General features: G+C 38.7%; 1 protein-coding gene across 2 annotated transcripts in view; it reads right to left on the bottom strand.

Moving 5' to 3' along the window:
* The window catches only part of PCSK5 (proprotein convertase subtilisin/kexin type 5), a 259439-nt gene that overhangs the window by 233065 nt on the left and 4671 nt on the right, over positions 1-21703 (bottom strand). The gene's annotated exons all lie outside the window — the stretch shown is intronic.

Below are 21703 nucleotides of genomic sequence, written 5' to 3'. Positions count from 1 at the left end.
AACCAGTTTTCTGTTTTTCATTTCTAAACGTCTATAAATTATGCAATTTCCTGTGTGCTGAAATGTTACTTGAACCCACTGATCATCTTTCAAAAGGAGGACATATGATATGAAATGGATGGAGTGTCCTTGAGGCAGTAACTGCATAACCAAAGATTATACTTGAGCTGCTTAGTCTGGCTGTATCTACCTTTTTAATGTTTAATTTATATGCAGTACTTCAAGTAATTCTATATCAATCTATATCCAAACTGTCTTCAAATGGCAAGTATAAAAATCATCAAATGGCTCTATGGTTATTAAAAAGCATTCCATCTAGTTTGCTTAAGGAAATGTACTGTAAAATGCACTAGATTTGGTTATTTATATAATTAAATTATAAAAAGGACATTCACAGCATCAGACTATGCAACAGGAATAGACTTCTCTTTCTGCCAAATGTGGGCAAGAAAGAAGTAGAAGAAAGAAAGATGGAAATGGTAACTTCATAGGATAATGACTAGCTCGAAGTACAAAATCTATTCATGCAAAATTGCAAATTTCAGAACGTTACAATAAAAATACTTCTTATTGATCCCATCAGTACACAGTAGCAATGTAAATACTAAACTAAGACAGCTTTCACAATTTGACAAAGAAATTTTCCTTTCCAGAGTCATTAATATCTAAACATTCATAACTTGAAACTTTAGTTTCACGCACCTATAAACAAAACATTCAGCCTCCTTGTCTTTAGGGAGAATGTCTCTCCAACTCCTTTGGAATTTGACCTTCTATTGCACTGCAAATCTTGTAAGACACTTAATAATTTAGTTAAAAGTTCCTTAACGATGAGCAAAAAAGGGACAATTGAGCTTACTTTCATTTCAAGTTGAAACTCAAAGTGACCTCAGAAAAAAGGCTTGGTTTTGCAAATAAATCTGAACGAAATCACCACAGAGGATGGAGGAACACTCGAAAACTCTAATCTTAAAAAAACTCCAGTATTCTGAATTTGTATCTATAAGAATACACATGTAGGAAACTTGAGAGCTCAACAGTAAATGTTCAAAGAGAACTGGAAATAAGCCACTAAAAACCACCAAGAATATGCTTTTAGAATATTAGAAAAGAAAAATTTCAGAAAACATCAAAGTAGACTAAGAAGAAATATTGATAGAAAATTATTATTCTCAAGGAGCACTTGAATATTTTACCTTAAAACTTAAAGATGTAAACAGCACAGGGGAATGAGGGAGAACATTTTTTGGGAAAAAAAAAAAAAAACAATTTAAATGAATTCACCTAATGGAGAAAACTGCAACAGGGTCTAAGATATTAATCCCAGCCTGTGCAGTTGGTCCATCAATATCTTCATTTCAGGAAGAATGACTTATGTTTAATTTAAGTCAAATACCGAAACATTCAGTTAAACCGAGTTAGTTTATCATAAATTAAATAGGAATTGGTTTGACTAAGCCCAACTAAAGTATATTAGCACTGCAATAATAATTTTCATGCTGCCTTCTCTTTAAAAGGCAACTCCAGCTGAAGTGGTGCAGCTCTGTAGCATGGATAAACCCCGTCTCATATCTCCACATGCATGCCCACGAATAAACCCTCCTTAAACATACATGGGGAAGTCCTCTTGTGGACACCTCAAAGAGCTGCAGGACCCTGGGCCTTCTGGGGAGGTCCCTGCTGACTGGAAGCTAGCCAATGTTATTCCAGTCTACAAAAAGGGCGAGAAGGAAGACCCAGGGAACTACAGACCTGTTAGTCTAACCTCAGTTCTTGGAAAAATTATGGAGAAAATTATACTGGGTACTATTGAAAGGCATTTAAAGAATAATGCAATCGTCAGGCACAGTCAACATGGGTTCACAAAGGGAAAGTCCTGTTTAACTAATCTGATACTCTTCTATGATAAGGTCACTCACCTAGTGGGTGAAGGGAAGTGGTGGATGTAGTTTTTCTGGATTTTAGTAAGGCTTTTGATACTGTCCCTCACAGCATCCTTCTGGACAAGTTGTCCAACTGTGAGGTGAGTGGGTTTATGGTGTGCTGGGTGAAGAACTGGCTGAAGGGCAGAGCTCAAAGGGTTGTGGTGAATGGGGCTACATCTGGCTGGCGACCAGTCACCAGCGGTGTTCCTCAGGGTTCAATTCCAGGGCCAGTTCTGTTCAATATATTTGTCAATGATCTGGATGTAGGAGTTGAATGCACCATTAGCAAGTTTGCTGGTGATACTAAACTGGGAGGTGCTGCTGACTCCCTTGAGGGACAAGAGGCCTTGCAGAGGGATCTAGATAGATTGGAGCATTGGGCTATGATTAATGGGATGAGATTTAACAAGTTGAAATGCCGGATTCTGCACCTAGGACAAAGTAACGCTAGGCACAAGTATAAATTGGGAGAGGAGTGGCTGGAGAGCAGCCCTGCAGAAAGGGACCTGGAGGTGCTGGTTGACAGCAGGCTCAATGTGAGTCAGCAGCGTGCCCTGGCAGCCAAGAGGGCAACCCGCATCCTGGGGTGCATCAAACACAGGATAACCAGCTGGTCAAAACAGGCGATTATCCCGCTGTATTCAGCATTGTTGTGGCCTCACCTTGAGTACTGTGTGCAGCTCTGGGCCCCACAATTTAAGAAGAATGTTAAGGTCCTTGAGTGCATCCAGAAGAGGGCAACAAAGCTGGTGGAAGGGCTGGAAGGAATGTTCTGGGAGGAGCAGCTGAGGACTCTGGGTTTGTCTAGTTTGGAGAAAAGGAGTTTTGGGGCAACCTCATTGCTCTCTACAGCTTCCTGAGGAGGGGAAGTGGACAGGGAGGTGCTGATCTCTTCTCCCTGGGATCCAGTGACAGGACGCATGGGAATGGCTCAAAGCTGCGCCAGGGGAGGTTTAGACTGGACATTAGGAAGCATTTCTTTACCGAGAGGGTGGTCAAACACTGGAACAGGCTTCCTTGAGAGGTGGTTGACGCCCCATGCCTGTCAGTGTTTAAGAGGCATTTGGACAACGCCCTTAGTAACATGCTTAAACTTGGTCAGCCCTGAAGTGGTCAGGCAGTTGGAATAGATGATCATTGTAGGTCCCTTCCAACTGAAATATCCTGTTCTATTCTATTCTATTGCATCACTTTTGACTACATTAACTAAAGTTTATTCTGAGTTTAACAGCCTGTAGCACATTGAATGTCCCCTAGCATCAGGCTACTGTTGTGCCCTTTTTGAATCATTATTATTTATATCAACCATTGAAATCTGGTGCCAGGTTTAGCACCAGTGCAGGTGATGGCATGCTTCCCTGAGACAAAAGGGTGTAAGCAGTCACTTCCTGGACTCATCAGTAGCCTCAAACAGGACTGAAGTGCTAACTACTGGAAAGTGATGCTACTTTTGCTCCTTAAGTCCTCAGAAACCAGTAAAGTGCATATTCACCATACCAGAGTATTCTACAAAGGTTACAGACCTTTTATAGACTTTGCTGTCTTCAGAGTGATTTAGAAACATACTACTCTGTGTGTGTGTGTGTGTGTGTGCGCGTGCGTGTGTGTGTCTACACAAGCACACACATTACTGAAAAGACACAGCTCAACCAAGTAACTGTACTTTACCACTGCACAGAACTGCATAAATAAAAAGGTCATATTTTAGGGACAATGAACATCTGTCCTGTTTTCCACTACATAGATCTCATTGTCACCCAGTTCTCTGTGTCTTGTCTTGCACTAGTTTGAGGATTTTATTTATTTATTTATTTACTAAAGATAAACTCTAGCTGACCCCTCTGAGGGCATCCAAACCAGCAAATTTAGAAGATGACCTAATTGCACTCCTGGAGGTCTTATAGTTTAGTAGCACTAGCCACCCACTGAAGAGACTGGAGAGATCTGCATGCTCTACCTTCCAGCCAAAGCGGGACAGCCTGAGGCTTTGTAATGCTTGACAGCTGTACTCCCTCTGAGACCTTGGGCTGAGGAGACAGAATTAAGCCCTTAGAACTAAGTGTGGTAATTGTAACGCCACGTCTTCCAAGCACCATCAGTTTTCAGATAATAACAATTATTAATAATAATAATCATTAATTAAAATGGTGAGATCTACAGCTTTAGTTCATAACTGTCAATGAAATAAAAGGATCCCAAATCTTTTAAATGGAATTTAATTCATATTCACTAACTGCCAGTGCCTCTCACAGTAAGGTAACACTAGCGTTATTAAAAATTTTATTGCCCTCTTTTCCCTTAATGGGAATTTACTTAGACCTTCCAGATCCTTGGACCACTTGGAGAACAGTTAAACCATGGAAATATAGCATAATAAAACTTATCATTATGGATGTTCTTGTTAAATTGTTTTTTATACCTTTAGCTACCAGGTCTTAGAGGCACTCTCAGAGGAAAAGCAATGCAAAGACAGAAAGACCAGACTGCAGAGCTAACTACCCTAGAGACTGATGGCAATTTAACTGTTTTATCCTTGGGAAATCTTTGTAATCTCCTTTTTGATCTGGAGGACCTGATTTCTTTAAAAAGAAATAGAGGAACATTCCTGAGGAATTGCCTGGCCAAAAGCAAGGAGAATGGATGGCAGGGGCAGGGGAGTCTTACTCTCTTTAGAACTAATCTTCATCACCGAACATTTCGAATAGATATATACATACATTCTAATAGTACCATACTATGTTTATTCAAGGATGAAATAATTCCTGGAAGTAACAATCCTACAATATCACAGTGGAATCCCAGAAAATTAAAGCATCCGCATATTTACATTAATTTTATATTTATTAGGTCTTATTTTCTATTTAAAGTTGAGAAAATGTGTGAATTTTAAAGAAAATATGAAACAAGAACCAAACTTTCTAGGCTTGTCCTTGGAAAATATTTCTTCCATAAGTAGTTTTATAATCTAAGGCAATATTAAGATAATTTAGGACATAATTACTGAATGAATTCATCTACATCCACATTGTGTCCTCATAAACTCTGTAAGGAAATACAAATGCTAAAGCTGCCTGTTAAATACACGTTAAATATATATATATGATCACCAAACTGTAAGCTCTGAAGCTACAACTGAAACTTCCACGTAGCAGAACATGAGCAGGGAACTGGTTCAAGCTAATAGGAAGGAACCCAAGAGATGCCTTCCCAACAGTTTCTTATCTAGTAAATAAACTCTTTTTTAAGAGAAGAATCATCTAGACATCTGGCTGCAAAGTACACTTCTCCCAGTGGGCTGAATGGAAAACAATATGCTGTTGAGTTGGTGAATTGGTGGATATATTGTAAGGGTCCCTGTTTCTCCAGTCCTTAATGACTTTGGCCCTAAATTGATAGGGAAAGGAAGGCAGATTAGGTCCAAATCTGGTTCTGAACTCTATAAAGCGCTAGAAGAGCCAAAGCACAGATCTGCTACCCCTTTGCAGACCTGGAACATAAACCATTATAAATAGGTACAGTAATGTATTTCACATGGGGCTGAAGATCTGATCCTTCACTTCTTTCAGAATTGCAACAAATTTCCAGAGTGCTAAAGTCCTTGACAGAAGGAAATAACAAGAACAGAGAGATGAAGAAAGTCTATCAGGTTTACTATCATCATCTCATTTTGACAAAATCACTTCAACTATATTTCAAACTTTAAAATGTTTAAAATGTTGTCACATTATACAAAGTGCACTGGAAATGATGTTTCAGAGCAAAAATGAAAATGTTTCAGTCTGAAAACATTGAAACAGAATGTGTTGGTATTACCAGAGCTTTCTTCTCTGTATTAAATGCCACTGAAACCAACCTAGTACCACAAAGCATTTTGACAGAACCAAATGTTGACACAGGTTACAATACCACTTACACTCCTTCGATGCAAACCACTCTGTAACGAACATGAAGAAGGTGAGCCCATAGCCCTTAATTCTGATCCCTGTTGGCCCCCTGTTATCCACAGGTGAAGACAGGTTCATCGATAGTACAGAAAACTGCCGCCCCCTTTCCTTCTTGTGTCCATCCAGACTTAGGAAGTATTAAACATCTTAAAGCCAGAGTTCTGATCTCAGCATTAGGGGCACGAAAGCCCTGCAGAGGCTGTTAGTTGTTCACTGGCCTGCTCAAACTAAAGAACCCATATCTGGAAAGGGCATGTTCATCCAAGACCTGGAACCTGAACTTGACTTGTATTCCAAGAAGCAAAACAGTGTACTGGAGTTTTTTTGGGGGTGGGGTTTTTTTCCTGTAAGATACTGCAATAGTGACCACACTTTCCTAACCTCCAGCTCTCTTGCCCAAAACCTCACTGTTGGGTCAGCACTGACCATCACGCTGAGGCTGGAGGAGCAACCACCATGAGGACAGCTGCAGAGCTGCTCCCCCATCTGACCTGCAGACTGAGATGGGGGCTCTTTCTCTCCCAAATATACCTTGTAATCAAAAGCTTTTTAATTGTTTTTTTTGTCATCAGAATGGGGAATTTCATGTACTATGTGTCATTCACAAGAAATGATAGCAAGGTTTGCCCACATATGGCACACTGCAGTGAAGTGACAGATTGGACCGCTTTCAGTTTTGGACAATTTGGGGCTCTCACAAAGATCAGTCTATGAAATATTTAGGAGAGAGAAGCACAGCTCCCCTGGACCTTACTCAGCCTAAAATGTAAAATTCCAACTCTTAAGAAGAGGCCTCTATCCAAATATTTAAGCTCTCTGCTAGTCCCCTGTTGGCCTGATATTCTACACTACTCTCCATGAGTTAAAATAGCTTCTTGGATTACTACAGGCAGATAACATTAAAAAAAAAGCCAAAACCACTGGCACCACTGAACACTATGGTCTTGTCTTGAGCTGCAGTAGCAAGATAATACTGCTCTGATGACTAGTCTAAAGAATGGAAATAATGATGTTTAGTCTCTGTATTACAGAGGCTCTGAATCTGTACGTTACAGGAATATCTACCGGGTGGGGGAAAAAAGTGCACTTTTAACGTGCCCAAACTAAGTTAACTAAAAGAATTTGAAGCAACAGCAGAACCAAGGTGATGTGGGTATGAACACAGATTGTCACCTCAGACACAACCTGACTACTCTGAAAGCTTCAATTCCAGCTATGCTCAAATGCCCAAGTAACCTAGTTCTCAGCTCTATTTTAAGCCCAATTAGCTAACAGAAATTCGACAGCCCAAATTGTGAAAACATCTCTGTATGTGCTCAAGGTAGGAATAGCCTAACTTGCCAGTTTATATCTTTGCTTCTCTCACGTTCCTTTCTCTTCAGGTTTGTTTTAAAGGGAACTGATATGTCTGCAGAGCATTGCTGTTCCTGAATAGTGACACTCTGAACAAGTTGGGCTTGGTCTTAAATGCACCCCTCCTTCTTGAAACATTTTTTGAGTCTCCTAGATGGAAAAAAACGTATACTGTAATCACGAGTTCTTGCTCAGTTTGTTAACTCTTTGGTCTGGAGGAGGGGATAATTCAGCCGGAAAAAGGAGATACCCTTCTGAACCACCTGCATATGAAAAATAAACAAAAACCCCAAACAGGCAGATAAATTAAACCACATGGCTATTACAGCAGAAACATCACAATTTCCATCGAAATAAATCAGGTTGTATCTCTTCACATAGTAGGAACATGCTAACACTTTACCACTTTACCCTTGACATTCCCTCTCCTTCTGTTTAAATGGGGAGAAAAACATATCATCCTTCTGAATTAACACATGCCACTCCGGACTTCTTTTGTATTTTTCCTTTGTGTTTCAGCTATTTGAATGGAGGAATTTTGTCTGGGCACTTACCTTGAGCTAGGAAAGTACAGTTTGGCTTTTTAAACAGTTGATGTCAAAGATGAATAACAGAGCCATTAAAATAAAGTAGCCCTGCATTATGTTCTTTCAGATAACATCACTGCTGTTGCTTAAATGCTGCTGTATTTTGCTTTAAAAATAAAGTAGCACATTAACTCTTTCACTGGAAAAATAAACGTAAGCTCTCTAGCCTTTTAACTTTTCGTGTGCCTTTGTTAGTAGGATAAAAAAGTAACAATATCCTGAGGTCAATTACAATTCTTGATATCATTCTAATTTGGTATCAAGGCTGAAATTTTTTCAAAGTCACTTCATAAATTTTAATGTGAATTTGAATTTTTATGTATCTGTTAGGAAGCTTTAAAATTCTGAGAAAATACTACTGTAGCTAAACTAAGTAAAAATGCAGATTAAAAAGAACATAAAATGAACATTTCAATTTGCAGTGGAAATTCTTTACATGAGTTGATATATTCAATTTTGGATTACCTCTATAAAAATACTTTTTCTAATAGGTTTTCTTTTCAAGGCTTTCTACTCCTTTCCAGAATATAATCTAAACATATTTAGAGTCTCAATTCTAAACTATAATTAAAATTTAATTCAAATTAAAATCTAAATTTAAATGTAGAATTCTAAATTCCTAGATTTATTCTAAAATATTTTTAGCATTCCAAAATTCTACTTCTCTAAATAGAGAAATGTTCTATTCTAAATATATTATAAAATATACTTAGCAATATAAAACAAATTAAGTTTCCTCTCAGACTGGTAATTGGCCTGTAACTTTTACAAAGCTCAGGTAAATTAGAAAAAGCTTCCTAGATCATACCTTCTGCATACAGGTTACTTTTTATAGTTGTATTTTAAAACAAATATTGCCAAATGAAATTCTGCTTTTTGAGATTCCAGTACTTTAGCACTCTCTTGATAACCTTATTTAACATGTGGAATTACTTGGGGAAAAAAAGAAAAAAACTAACAACAAAATAGCAACATAAAATGTTTTGCTTCATCAAAAAAATCAATGTTTTGTCATGTGACACAACTAAGTTTTAGTACAACTATCTTTGCAAGAATGGGAAAGCATTAAGTCATAAAAGAGGTCACAGGTCTCAGAAGGTAATATGAATTTAGATATGAGAAAGATATAAATTGGAACTGTATCATAGCTTTATTCTAATACATGCTAAATCACACTAAGATTTATTAATTTAATCTACCTTGCTACACAGGATGAACAATCCTTCCAAAGAGGATTGTGGCATCTTTTTTGGATTATATATTCACATAAATCCTGTGGATATTGGAATGAAGAACTTTCTGCCTTATTAATTGAGTTCTGAAAGGAGGGAGAGGTTAGCTGTTTTTATTTAAAATAAAAATACAATTTGATCATATTAATTACAAACAATGCTACTTCTAAAAGTGCAGTAAAAAAAGAAGAATACTCAAGCCAAATCATAAAAAGAGAAATCCTGAAGACACCCATCAGGTAAATAAAGCCAACAAAAAGCTGCCTGAATAAAGACCAGGTGAAAATGATGTTTGAGTCTTACATGGATGAGCAGTGAAGAGAATTGTGCCTTATATGCCACAGGTCACACAAGACCACAGTAAATACATATTCCTTCCAAAAATTATGAGAGAAGCAGAGCCTGAGCCTGTCCCCTCCCTTTCTCTGTTGCAGGTCTGAGAACAAGAACATGCATCAATCTTTACAGGAGGACAAGAGCTGGCAGCCCTCCTTGAATCTGAACTGTGCTGCCCATTGGTACCCTCTGAACGCTTGCTATGTGGTACCGCTTCCCTAGAGATGAGGGCATACAAATATGCCCTCAATGAAGTTAAGAATGAATAAAATGTGAGCAGTGGAAGATATCTGGACACTATGTTGATTGTTCAAATATTAAATTGAAAGAAATCTCACTATAATACTTGTAATCTTTCTTTTAAAGTCAGTAAGGGAGAGTTTCATACACCTCTCTAGGACTGATAAACAGGTTGTGACTATTAGAGCAATGTTCAAAAAAGTAGCTAAAAATTAATGAACACAGTGTCCTTAATTATGCGGGGGGGGTGAGGTGGGGTGGGGGAGGTTGTTTTGTATGAAATGCAGGTTTGGTCTTCCAACAGATATATTAGCCTAAAAGAGCTGGTGGGAGATGGCAAAGGAAGCCATTTCCACATCTGTCATGTGAAATGTTACAATTCAAGTACAACGATGGGCATTAATAATTGCAACCCCAATGTCACTGCGAGCTTTGCCTAAGGAGGCATCACAGCAACTGGCAAGTTCATGTCCCTATCAAATAAAGCAATGCAAGGTTGCTCAGCAACCTGTGACAGTGGGTTTGCAGTTGCAGGGCAACATTACACATTTCATGAAAATTCTCAAAAGGAAATCAATTACTGCCTTCATTCCCATTAATCTTTTCTATTGTTTCTTTTCAATACAGAAAGCAGTGCAATGTAAACGGGTAGTTCATGCCCCTTTTTGTGAAGCCCAATGAGTCACCACCTTATTTCTGCAAGTAAAAATGAGTGCAACAAAGTGTATTTATTTTCTGCTGTACGAACAAACTTAACCTCTGCAATACCTCGAGTGACTTCAACACAGTCATCATGCATTGCAAGTTCGAGCCATAACAAACATCGTTTGTCTCTGCAAAGAAGCTGTTAGGCAATATGGTAATGTTTGTTTCAGTAAACAGCCCCATAAGGAAGCCATCGAATAGGGAACAAATACATTTAGCATTTTGAGGGGTGAACTAAATTGCCACTGCTTTCTAAAACCTTTTTTTCCCTTTCCTAACTCACTACTCTGTAATTTAAAATATCTAAATGACATACTGCATTGCCTGAAATAAGCTTTGTCACTATTTTATTGACTTCCAATCCTATTTCATGTTGTATCACTGAACAAATGTAAAACGATGAGAGAACGAGGATGGATACTCACGCAGTATCATGAATGTTTATTTATGCAGCAAACAGAACTGTCATATTCCATACATTATTAGCTACTCCAGACTCTAAGGATTATTGTTTCTTCGTAATCTGTACTCTCTGATATGTAAGTCTAATAAAGTATAAGAAAGAAGCTTGACAAAGTTCTGACACTGCTCTTTCAATCATGCAAACAGTATAAAGGGTAGTTAAGAAATACATTTTATTTTTTAAGAAACTACAGCAAGAGAAGTTTCACAGCAAAGAATGTTCATATTCATTTCCGTTTAAATCTTGATCACGAAATATTTAATAACCATCGCCCCTGTCCTGGAACTTGTAAACATCTACCCAGTCCCGGCGGGATCAAGTCCCTTCTCATTTACAAAACCATAAATCAGAAATAACTCTGTTGAAGCTAATGGAATTTAAGAGGCATAAATCAAGGGCAATCAAATCTAATGGGGTTACTTGTATGAGTAAAAGATTTAAGAACTGGGCACCAAGTTAGATATACTGTTATATCTCTATCCAGTTATTTAAACATCAATATAAACCTCTTAAGCACATTAATAGCAAGAGAGTTTATAACATTCAAAATGACTAATGCAGTGACCTACAGTAGTCATGCTGTTTCCAGTGAACATTTATGTTGCCAGCAATAAACCTTTTCACGCTGTACTTTGTCTTACAAATCTGAATTCAGCTCTTATTGGTCATAGTAAATACAATGTTTTCATTTAACTGACTTTCTCATGAGACTTGATTTAAGCAATTTCCTCCTCTTTCACCAATATAATTTACTGAAGAGTAATAAAGAAGTGACTCATGGGAATATCTAGGACTGAGTTAAGTTCATCTACGTGGTGTGTGTAGGCACTAAATCCAATGCTCATTTACAGTGAACCTAGATCATACGTCCTCAACTTTGTACTGTATCAAAGTCTGATGATCTTCCGCTCTGTACAACATGCTTAACTGAATACAGAGAAGCATGCAACTTGTCCAGAACCAGGCATGATGCTGATAGATTCACTTATCTTATTTGTTTAATGCTAGAGCTGTTCAAAAGTTTATACTTTTTTGTGTAAAAGTAAGGTTTGCCAGTATCCATTATTTATATAAGCAGTCTCCACACCCACATGTAATCTCATTGATTTTGATAAGACAACTTAAGCAACAACTATTCACACGAGTAACAGTTTCTGGAGAGGATCTTACAGTTTCCTAAATTTAACAGCACAAAACCAAAAAATTCTCTCTTTGACAGGATCTAAAGACATGTAAACAAAAAGCAAGTAAGCAAGCAAATGAGACCAAAAAATAATCCCCAAAATGATTGCATTATGTAGCATTCAAGCCTAGTAAGAAAGAAAACATCAACATCATCATAACTAATGTTTAGTGAGGATTTTTTAAAAAATTACAGCACACCAAGGGACTGATAATTCTAGCATAGTGATGTAATATTCCACTTAAAGTGGCTATTTGCAATCACAACAACAACAAAAAAAATGTGACATATTAATTCAGACATACTCAGGTCTCTCCTGCTGTACCAACTTCCATAGTGCTGGAAGAGCAATTAAGGTTCAATTCAGCTTTCACTGGAATCAGTGGGATCTTCCACTGTATTTAATGGGAGCTGCAATAAGCACTTAATGAAGAAACACTTTTTTTTTTTTAATCCAGACCTCAGTGAGGCCTACATTGTGGATTAAGTGAGCATCCTAATGTCTAGGTTCATATACCAGCTTCTAAATTACTTCAGACTACAGAGAAAAGTCAAGGAGAACTGATATCCAATTCATGATGAAATATCTAAATTTTCTAAAGCCAATGAAAACAGGTCACAGCTTTCATACACTGTCCATTTCATACATTTAAAGAACATTCCTTGGTGGCCGCCTTGTTTGGAGAGCAGAATCTTACAACTTGAGGGCTGAGTGAATGCTTAGCTGTGTACCTGAAAGTAGATTTTCATGGAGAAAGGAGAAATTTTTCTACTGTATATTTGTTTAATATGTTGGTATTAAATATATAATACTAAAATACTGAAATAGGGAAAAGCCGGTCAATTAGAATGGTAGCAATGAATTGGATAAAACCATGTATTCTTCTTCATAAACAGATTTGCGTTTCCATTTTGAAACATGTTTTCATGTCAAATGAGTCCTACAAGATCAGAAACATCAAGAAATCAACACACATTCCAGCCACCACTAGAATTGCTCACTGTGCAGTTGAGCATGTCAGATTAATATTTGTAGTTGCCAGGCAAGAAATGGAAATTACTCAAATTTCGCAAGATGGGAATGGTATTTATCTACAAGAAAGCTTCCAAAAGAGCAGTCTGTTGCAACGGTAGAACCACTTATCGATAAGACCTGTGATGCCAACGCAATCCAGAGCCCCTTTAGGTTACAGGATGGTTAACTCTTTTAGAAAGCAAGCTCAGCGACCCTGTTTAATTCCAGTTATCAGTTCTCCCAGGCAATGGCTTTGTGATTTTTCAGTTGGCCACAATCATTGTGCACTGGCCTAAGAAATATCGGGAGGAGTCCGTTCACTGACGATGGGTATTTAAACTTCTCTGAGCTGAAGCAAACGTATCGCTTGATCAGAAGGGCAGAAAGGAGTAATGACAGTAACGCAGAGATGGGCATGTGTCAAGAGTGTCAAGGAAATCCCAGATATTGTCATACACATCCTCTCTGGAAATGACCTTGTACTTCAAACAGGTGTGAATAAAATCCTACTAATGTGCTTTCGACCCAAGGAAGGGGAATGATTTGGCTTACAATGAAGTAAAAGGGAATCTTTAAAGAGAAAAACTGAAAACAGTATCACAGTTAATACTGTCATGCTAGTTCGGGCTGGAGCTCTTGTTGTGTGGTGGTTATGGGACCCATCTGGTCTGTCAGACTTTCTGATACAATTGGGGTACCTGCAAATGCATTTCTAATATTCATACTAAAAGGCTATCGAGGCCTTTGCAAACTGCAACTGAATACTTTGCTGAGCTAAATTTCAGAGACTCTCTTTGAAGTCCAGTGAGAGAAGCGTTTTTCTTTAAAGGCAGAAAAAGTTAATCTGAGATGTAAGACCCCTGTTCAGGTATCTGCATTGGCTCCACTCCACTCCCGACTGGTAAAACTACTGTTCCTCATGCAGGACAGGGCTTGGTTGCTCAAGAAAAAACAGCTTATTCTGCAGTCCATTCCTGCAGGGAAGCGGTGCTACTCATTTCCAAAAGGGGTAGGGGAACTTTCTCAGCTTAAAGCCCTGCCATTGCTGTTCATTCATGCTTGGCTCACTGGAGCCCAGCATACTCCAAAAGCATCGAATTTTTTTCAAAGTTTAGCATTTGACTGATTTGTTTGCTTCAGTTCAGCTCAGATGGGTTACTCGAGATACGATACTTGAAGTACAAATATTCTGCAATCCAGAGTGTGGAAGGACTATGGATGAAACAGCTGAATAAAAACACTCAGTAAATTAAAGTAACTGAAAGCAATAGGAGCAGTGGCATGAAATCTCTCACTTAAAAACCAGTTTTCATATTTCAGGAGAGCTGGGTGACAAATGTGATGTCAATTTTTAAAAAGAGATCTGAAGCACTGTGGACTTGCAAGTCACGACTAGGTAAATGAGTAGAAACTAAGAAATAAGATAATTAATCGACACTTGGATAAAAAATGACCGCTTTGGAAATAGTTAAATAGGAAAATTCTGCCTTATAAATTTATTAGTGTTCTTTGAAGAGGTCAAGCATATAGATAAAGATGGGTAGATAGATATACTCTGGTTGGACTTCCAAAAGGCTTTTCACAATGTCCTTCACCAACAGCTTTTAAGAATTTAAGAAGCCATGGCATAAGGTCTTTGCAGAAGCAAGCAATCAGTTAAAAGACTAAAAACAAAGCTTAGGAGTAATTAGTAACTTGTTTACTAAAAAGCCATTAGCTTCTCGCAATTGGCAGAGGACCCTGCGGGAGTTCTGCTGGGGTCCATGGTAGAACCTCTCCTGGGACCTACACTATTTCATAAAAAAAATTACATGGAAAAGGGAGTGAGCAATGAGGTGTAGATGTCAGCTATTGTTAACAATCACAGATGTAAAGACTGCGGCTGACTGTGCGTGAGCTGCAAAAAGACCCGTGCGAAACTGAGTGATGACAATAAAATGGCAGATGAAATCCAGTGTAGACAAATGTAGATGAACTGATGTACAAACCTAACCTCACACTAAAATGAACTGTTTTGAGCTGCCCAGTACCACTGAAGAGTGATGATCTCAGGGCTATAGCAGACTAATCCCTGGAAACTCAGCTCGGTAGGAGTCCCAACAGCAAATGACATACTAGACATGATCAATAAAAGTATGGAGAATAAAGCAGAGAACATGGCACTGCAAGAATAATCCAAGGTTTTGCCACACTAAGTACTGTGTGCAGTTCTAGTCCCTTCTATTCAAAGACGACATAATAGAGCTGGAAAAGTTTCCAAGTGGGAGAAGAAGGACAGACAAAGATATGGTACACCCTTCTGTATGGGGAATAGCTAAGTAAGCTAAGACTCTTCAGTCTAGATATGACACAATTTAGGGGAAAATATTAGAAATCTAAAAAATCATGTATGGCATAAGAGTCGACAGAGATCAACTTTCACCGTCGCTTTCAGTAGCCACCAAATGAAGCTAGTAACAAGCAAAAGAGAGGTGCTTCTTCATGCAGTGAAGTAGCAAACTTTTAAAATCCTTGCCAAAGAATATTGTGGATGCTGAAAGTTTACTTTTATTTGAAAGACTGGACAAGCATCTGGACCAAAAAACCACTGAGAATTTCTAAATATGCAGAAACCATATCCAGCTCAGGCAGTCTCCTGAGCCGAAAACAGCTGAAGGGAGTCTTAAGGAGAAGCACTGGATGCTTGTTTTGTTCATTCTCTCCCACAGACAGTAACTTAACACCATTGCCTTAGGCAGGCAGGCTAGATGGATCTGCTAACTGACCCAGAATAGCCTTGCATCCTTACGGGTCTATTTGAATAAATTTTGTTCACGTGAATAAAAATGTTACAGGAACTATTTCTCTATGCCCTAGATGTCATACTACTGGCTTTAGAGGTGCGACACAGCATGCATTTTCTTTCCTGTTTGTTTTTAAGACATCAGGTTACTGTGTTAGTGTGCTCTACAAAGAAAAGCTCAATAAAAGCAAAAAAACGTTCTCTAGGTTTATCCAGAGGGGAGGCTACATACTACCATTGATTAAGCTAAATATTTAAAAAAGGAGAACATGATCCAATTCTATGCTTGAATTTCAGCCACACAGCACTACTTAGTAACACTTTCACTGCCCACTAAGCGCTCTCGTACAAAACCCAGTGGTTTTATTCCAGTTTGAACAAGAATGAATACGAGAATGTAGCAAAGGTTTTAATTGTGACTCATAACATCTCTGTAACTTCAGTTTGGCCCTGGAAAACAAACATAAACGAGGCCTATTCCCTGCTGGCTCAAAAACGTCTCTAAAAAAAAAAAAAAAGAAGAAAAACCATAACTTGACCAAAAATGGCCCCTTGCTGATGGCTATCCCTCATTTAGAAGCATGCTGTCTCCCTGGGAGCAGATTCCTTCTATATGGAAGAGTCTGTGCTGAGAATTTTTTTCTTTCCTAATTTGTTTAGAACTATATAATCCATGATCATGCCTGGCTAACATGCCTTTTACAATCTCATCTCCATCATATACCATCATGTAATCCACAAGAATTTCCACAACAAGCTATTCTGGCAGGATTTCATGGTGTAGCTCTGATACTCTTCTGGACTTGCCAATGTTTCATTCCAAAGAGTTTTTCATTCTGCAAATATCAATCAGATTGGGTCCAGCGTGTTGCCAAATAATCACTTACTGTCTTAAGCTATGTATCTCTGGCAAGCAGGATTCTGTTTGATCGTATTTTTTCCTGTGTTTGGCAGGTGACAAAGAGCACCACAGTTCCTCACTAGGGACCATATGATTTATTCATATCCGTGGCTGACATATGTATCTCCCCACTTTGTGATTTTACAATTCATCATTTGGAGAGGAAGAAAAAGATATACTGGTCAATCACAGAACCACAGAACACAGCTGCAAAATATGCAAATAGAATACTGGAAATATCTTGCCTGACAAAGTCTAGAGAATTATTTATGACATTGTACAAAGCAGTGGGGAGGTTGTATACAAGCTGGCCATCCTTTCTGGGCAAGGCAAACAGATGTCAACTGGGATGACCGTGGGAGTGGGAAGTCTACCTTCTAATAGGAAACCAGAAGCTACAGGAGCAAAAGTGAAGGCTGGTTCCCCCTGTAAAGGTGCTGGTGAAACAGATGAGCCACTTAAGCACAAGAACAGATATATACTGGCCATGACTAAATTCAGTCTGTAAGTTGGAAGTCAGAGCAAAAAAAAAAAAAAAAAAAAAGCTTTCCAGACTGAGGACAAGTAACAAAACCACTTTTAAAACTGGTTAGTTTTAGACTTGCTTAAAACTGGGGTAAAAAATCCACTTATGAACACCTTAAGGTATATAATAGCAACTGTTGATGATCCAGTCCAATCCAATACCCTTGCGATTTTTATATTTATTTTGAGCTGATACTTTGCAAATTAAAAGCTGTATCTGTCTTCAAGCACTACTTGATTAACAGTCCCCTTCAAATTCCTGAAGTAGGGCACAAAATTAAACTATGGAATAGTAGGTCAAAACTATGTAAGTAACATTGATATATCTATTTATTACAGCAGGGCAGCAAACGACTACCTGCCAAAGCTCCTCTAGAAACTGTTTTGGTCAATATTTCAACTAGTGACCTGAACATTGGCATAGGAAAGACACCTATTAAACATAACATACATGAAGAAGCAGAGAGGATCTGCAAGCACGTTGCAGGGCAGGAACAGAATTCAAAACAAACTGAAACTGTAAAACGAGGTCTGGAAAAACAGGGCAAGATTCAGCAAAGGCATATGCAAAGTACTACATCTAATCAATAATAATCTACTGGACAAATTCAGGCTGGAGGACAACAGGCGAGGAATTTGGCAGAATCAATCTGTTAACCACAGCAGATCACAAGCTGAACTAAGTCAACAGTGTCACACAGCTACAGGACAAACATCACAATGGGCTACATAAATAGGAGTGCTGTCCTGAAGACAACTGAAGGAATCCTTATGCTACACTCAGCTGTAACACCCTAGCAGCTCCTTGCTCAAGAAGACGAGGGTCACTTAGAAAGACCAGAGTCAAACAGCAAGACTGATCAGAGAAAGCCTGACTTATGTGAAACAAGGGAAAGGACTGGGCTTGGATGAAAAAAGATAAAAGTGGGTGGCAGGAAGAGGGGAACGCTACAACTTTTCTGATGTTCCTACTCTTGTATGTTCATAGAGAAACAAGAAATGCAGGCTTTGAACTGCAGGAACACAGATACAGCTTAGACTTCACTGAGGCAAAGAGGATAATGAGCCACTAGAATCAACCATGCCCTGGCACTGTGGAGCTTTCTTACTGAAGGATAACTGAATTCTATATTGAAGGATGTTTAACTTCAAAAACTGGTTAAATATCTGCCAGGAAAGATGTGGGCATAGCTGATCCTCCTCAAGGGCACTGCGATGGACAAGCTGATCTGTAGAGATGTCCCCCCTGCCTTTCACTTCTACAACTGTCAGCCATTGTCAGCCAGAAGTCATGTCATACCAGACATGAGCACTGTCATACAAGAGGCATGATGCACTTCTGATCTCCCTCAATATGTTTTACAGATTTCTTCTGCTTCTTCCATTTTACTCTAGCCTGGTCCACTTCTTTATGTATTTTGTTTAAGAGGAGCAGTTCCCACAAACATTTGCATTTGTAAGTTGGGCTTGCAACTAATTGTTATTCTTAAAAGTATAATTTAGTGTGTGTTTGCCTAAGGGCTTTAAATAAAAACTCATCACATAATTTGTAGTTTACTATTATGCTGTTAAACGAGATTCTCGTCTTCTCTCATTTTGTAACAACATACAAAGATTATTAGATTGCCTCTATCACCAGAACCCATTTGGCCCATCCTTTTCTTCATCCATCTCTTAATGAAAGCTCACATTTAGTAGTAGTAAGCTCTGCTCTCTCTCCCTCCTCCCTCTCATTTTTAACTGCACAGACAAGAGAACTACTGCTAAGTATGAAGTAATTAGCTGTGGCATACCCTTTGTATTCTCCAATACGTGCTCGTTTTCTGTTTTTGTGGCCCATGAGCGTTTGCAAGAATGTTGTTTCAGTGCTTACATTTTCCAAAGATCTTTCCACCTGGTGTTTATTCTCTACCAGTGCCTAAATGTACTTTTTTCTGCCATGAATAAGAGAAAATTCAGTTTTCCTTGGTGTATCTGTGTAACCCCACTACATCTGCACATGCATACAGCTTGGAGTACACCTAGCTTTGATTCTTTTAATACCGTAGTCCTGGTACTTGCCTTGTTAATACTCAGGACTTCATTAAACTTATCCCCGGTATTAAATTTTAGTAAGAGTATACTCTGTTTCAATGCTGTGACCACACAGGCTCTCAATGGGCATGTCTCTTCTATTAACTGTCTATATTATTACTCTGGGGTAGCTGAACTTCTTTGCACAGAGAGGCCTACCATCCTGCTTTTCTGAGTCATCCATGTAAGGTGGTGGAGATTATGGTAGCAAACTCCTTCCTTTACTGAAGACAACAACCTTGCTTTAGGCTCTTTATCTTAAAGTAAGCTCCCTTTTCTCTTAACTGAATGCTTTTTTCCTAATCTTCCAATTTCAACTACTTAGTTTGCAAAATTTCCTTTTGCCTCCCATCAGGAATAGATTTGGAAAACGGAAAACAGTCATTCCTCCCATTCTTTCTGATCAATCAATCTTGTTACACAACATCTTCTCTGTGTCGTCACTGGGACCTCAGGTTTGAAATGAACTATGTATTAACTCTTTGTGTGATTTGCTGGCTTTAAATCCATAAACTCCCAATTAAAAAAAAAAAAAAGAAAAAAAAACCCCAACCTTTTGGCAAATCACATCAGCATTTACATTATCTAAAAAACCACATCTGTATATCTAACAGTGACTCCTGGGCCACACCTCAAGCTTAGCACACTTAGGTGTCTTTTGGCAAACAGCGTGTCTTCCTTGCAGGAAGAAAATTGGAGGGAAAGGGTAGCCTGTCACTTGCCAAGGGTGGGGAGGAGGCTACTAGACCCTAGAAGAGATCAGAAAAGAAAAATTACTGGAAGAATACAATTAGGAGAGGAAAGATGTGATCTGGAAAAGTGATGACCCATCCTCAGCCCCTGCCTAGAATTAAGAAAGAAAAAGGAATAGAAGGATCTAAAGTTTACTCCTATACTAAATAATGCAGCATTTCTCTCCCTTGTTGGAGCCACAAATAAGATACCTTTATCTCTTCCATTCTTCCATCACCTTTGGGGTATCAGCTGTTTGTTTCTCCTGCTCTCCTGCACCTTCAAGGAAAGTCCCCTGCCTGAATGAGAAACTCCTGGCACCTGATGACAGCAACCTGAAACTGACGAGGCACCACTTTCTAGAAGAGCACAAGCCTAGAAAACCTTCCTTATTTTGAAGCCCACAGATTTCAAATTAAAATACACTCATGTGCCCAGAGTCAGTTACTGGAGCTCCTCCTCTTTTATCTAGATATAAACAAAGAAGCGAGGGGAAAAAGCTTAAGTCAATAGCTCAAGAGCACACAAGCCTGCAGCATGGGAGCCCAGCTTCTCAGATGCTTCACAAGTCATCTCTCTATGAGCTGGTCTATTGAGAATATTTTAGCACGAAGCGACAAATTTATATCCAGTGAGAAGCTGTGTTTACAAGAAATGAGGAAATTCATGGGAATAAAGATGACATATCAGCATACCTTAATTTTGATGGCTGTATCAAAAGAAAGCTTCCTTCTTTCACTGTATAGTAAGGAATCTCCACGCTATCAACACAGTCATAATATTTATGCCATTTGTACAAAATGCTACACAGACTATATGTTTAACCCTCAGCAGCTGCCAACAGTGAAAGAAGCTTTCCCAAAAGTCAGTGACAGATACTTTGCTCTAAGAGAAAGGTCTGCTTAGTGCAGCCACTGCAAGATAGAAGAGTAAAATATGTCAGCAAGGAGCTGCTGGGGGATGCGTTATACCCCAAATTGCTCCATCCAGCGTGTAACTTAGAACAACTCCTTGGCTCCTTTGCATTATACTACCTTATCACAGTCCCAGAGGGCTTGCTAGTCCAGATCACTTTCTTAAAAGACTCATGCAAAAAGAATAGAGGCAATTTTTTACATGAGACAAGGATTTGCTCACTAGAGAAACTACTAATTGCACTTCAAGGGTAGGCCAGAAATGTCTGCAATACATGGGAAAAGGAAAAAAAAAAAGTCAACTCTATGCATTTGAGTCCTGATATTACATGTTTGTGCTATTTTAAAGCCCAATGGAACACAGGAGACCTTGGGCTGATTCTTTTGTTGCTTATACTGATGCTTCACTGTGTTTGCTCCATCGTCTTAAATGTAGCTGTCGGTATGTCACAGAAATAACATTACCAGTAACCAAGTATTCAAGCCTAAAGTTATGGGACAAGCCTTTAACAGGCCTTAAATGAAGGCCTGTTAATTTGACTGTCAGCTCAAGTGGGCCCTACTGTCCAAATCAGAAGCTCCAAACTGGGGGCGCTAACTGCAGCAAAGTCACTGACTTTCCGAAGGATATCCTGGCCACTTGTGTCAGTCAGTAAGGGGATCTACTGCCTCTGTTTTTATGATACGTAACCTTCGTTCATTCCTGTGGGGAAAAGAAACTGAATAACAGATGATACAATGATAGGTCTAAGTTGCTGCTCTGTGCTTTTCCAAGCCGTAGATGAAGAAAATT

This window comes from Gymnogyps californianus, chromosome Z (assembly GCF_018139145.2).
Source record: "Gymnogyps californianus isolate 813 chromosome Z, ASM1813914v2, whole genome shotgun sequence".
Classification (NCBI taxonomy): Eukaryota; Metazoa; Chordata; class Aves; order Accipitriformes; family Cathartidae; genus Gymnogyps; species Gymnogyps californianus.
This window is presented reverse-complemented; position numbering and strand designations above follow the sequence as displayed.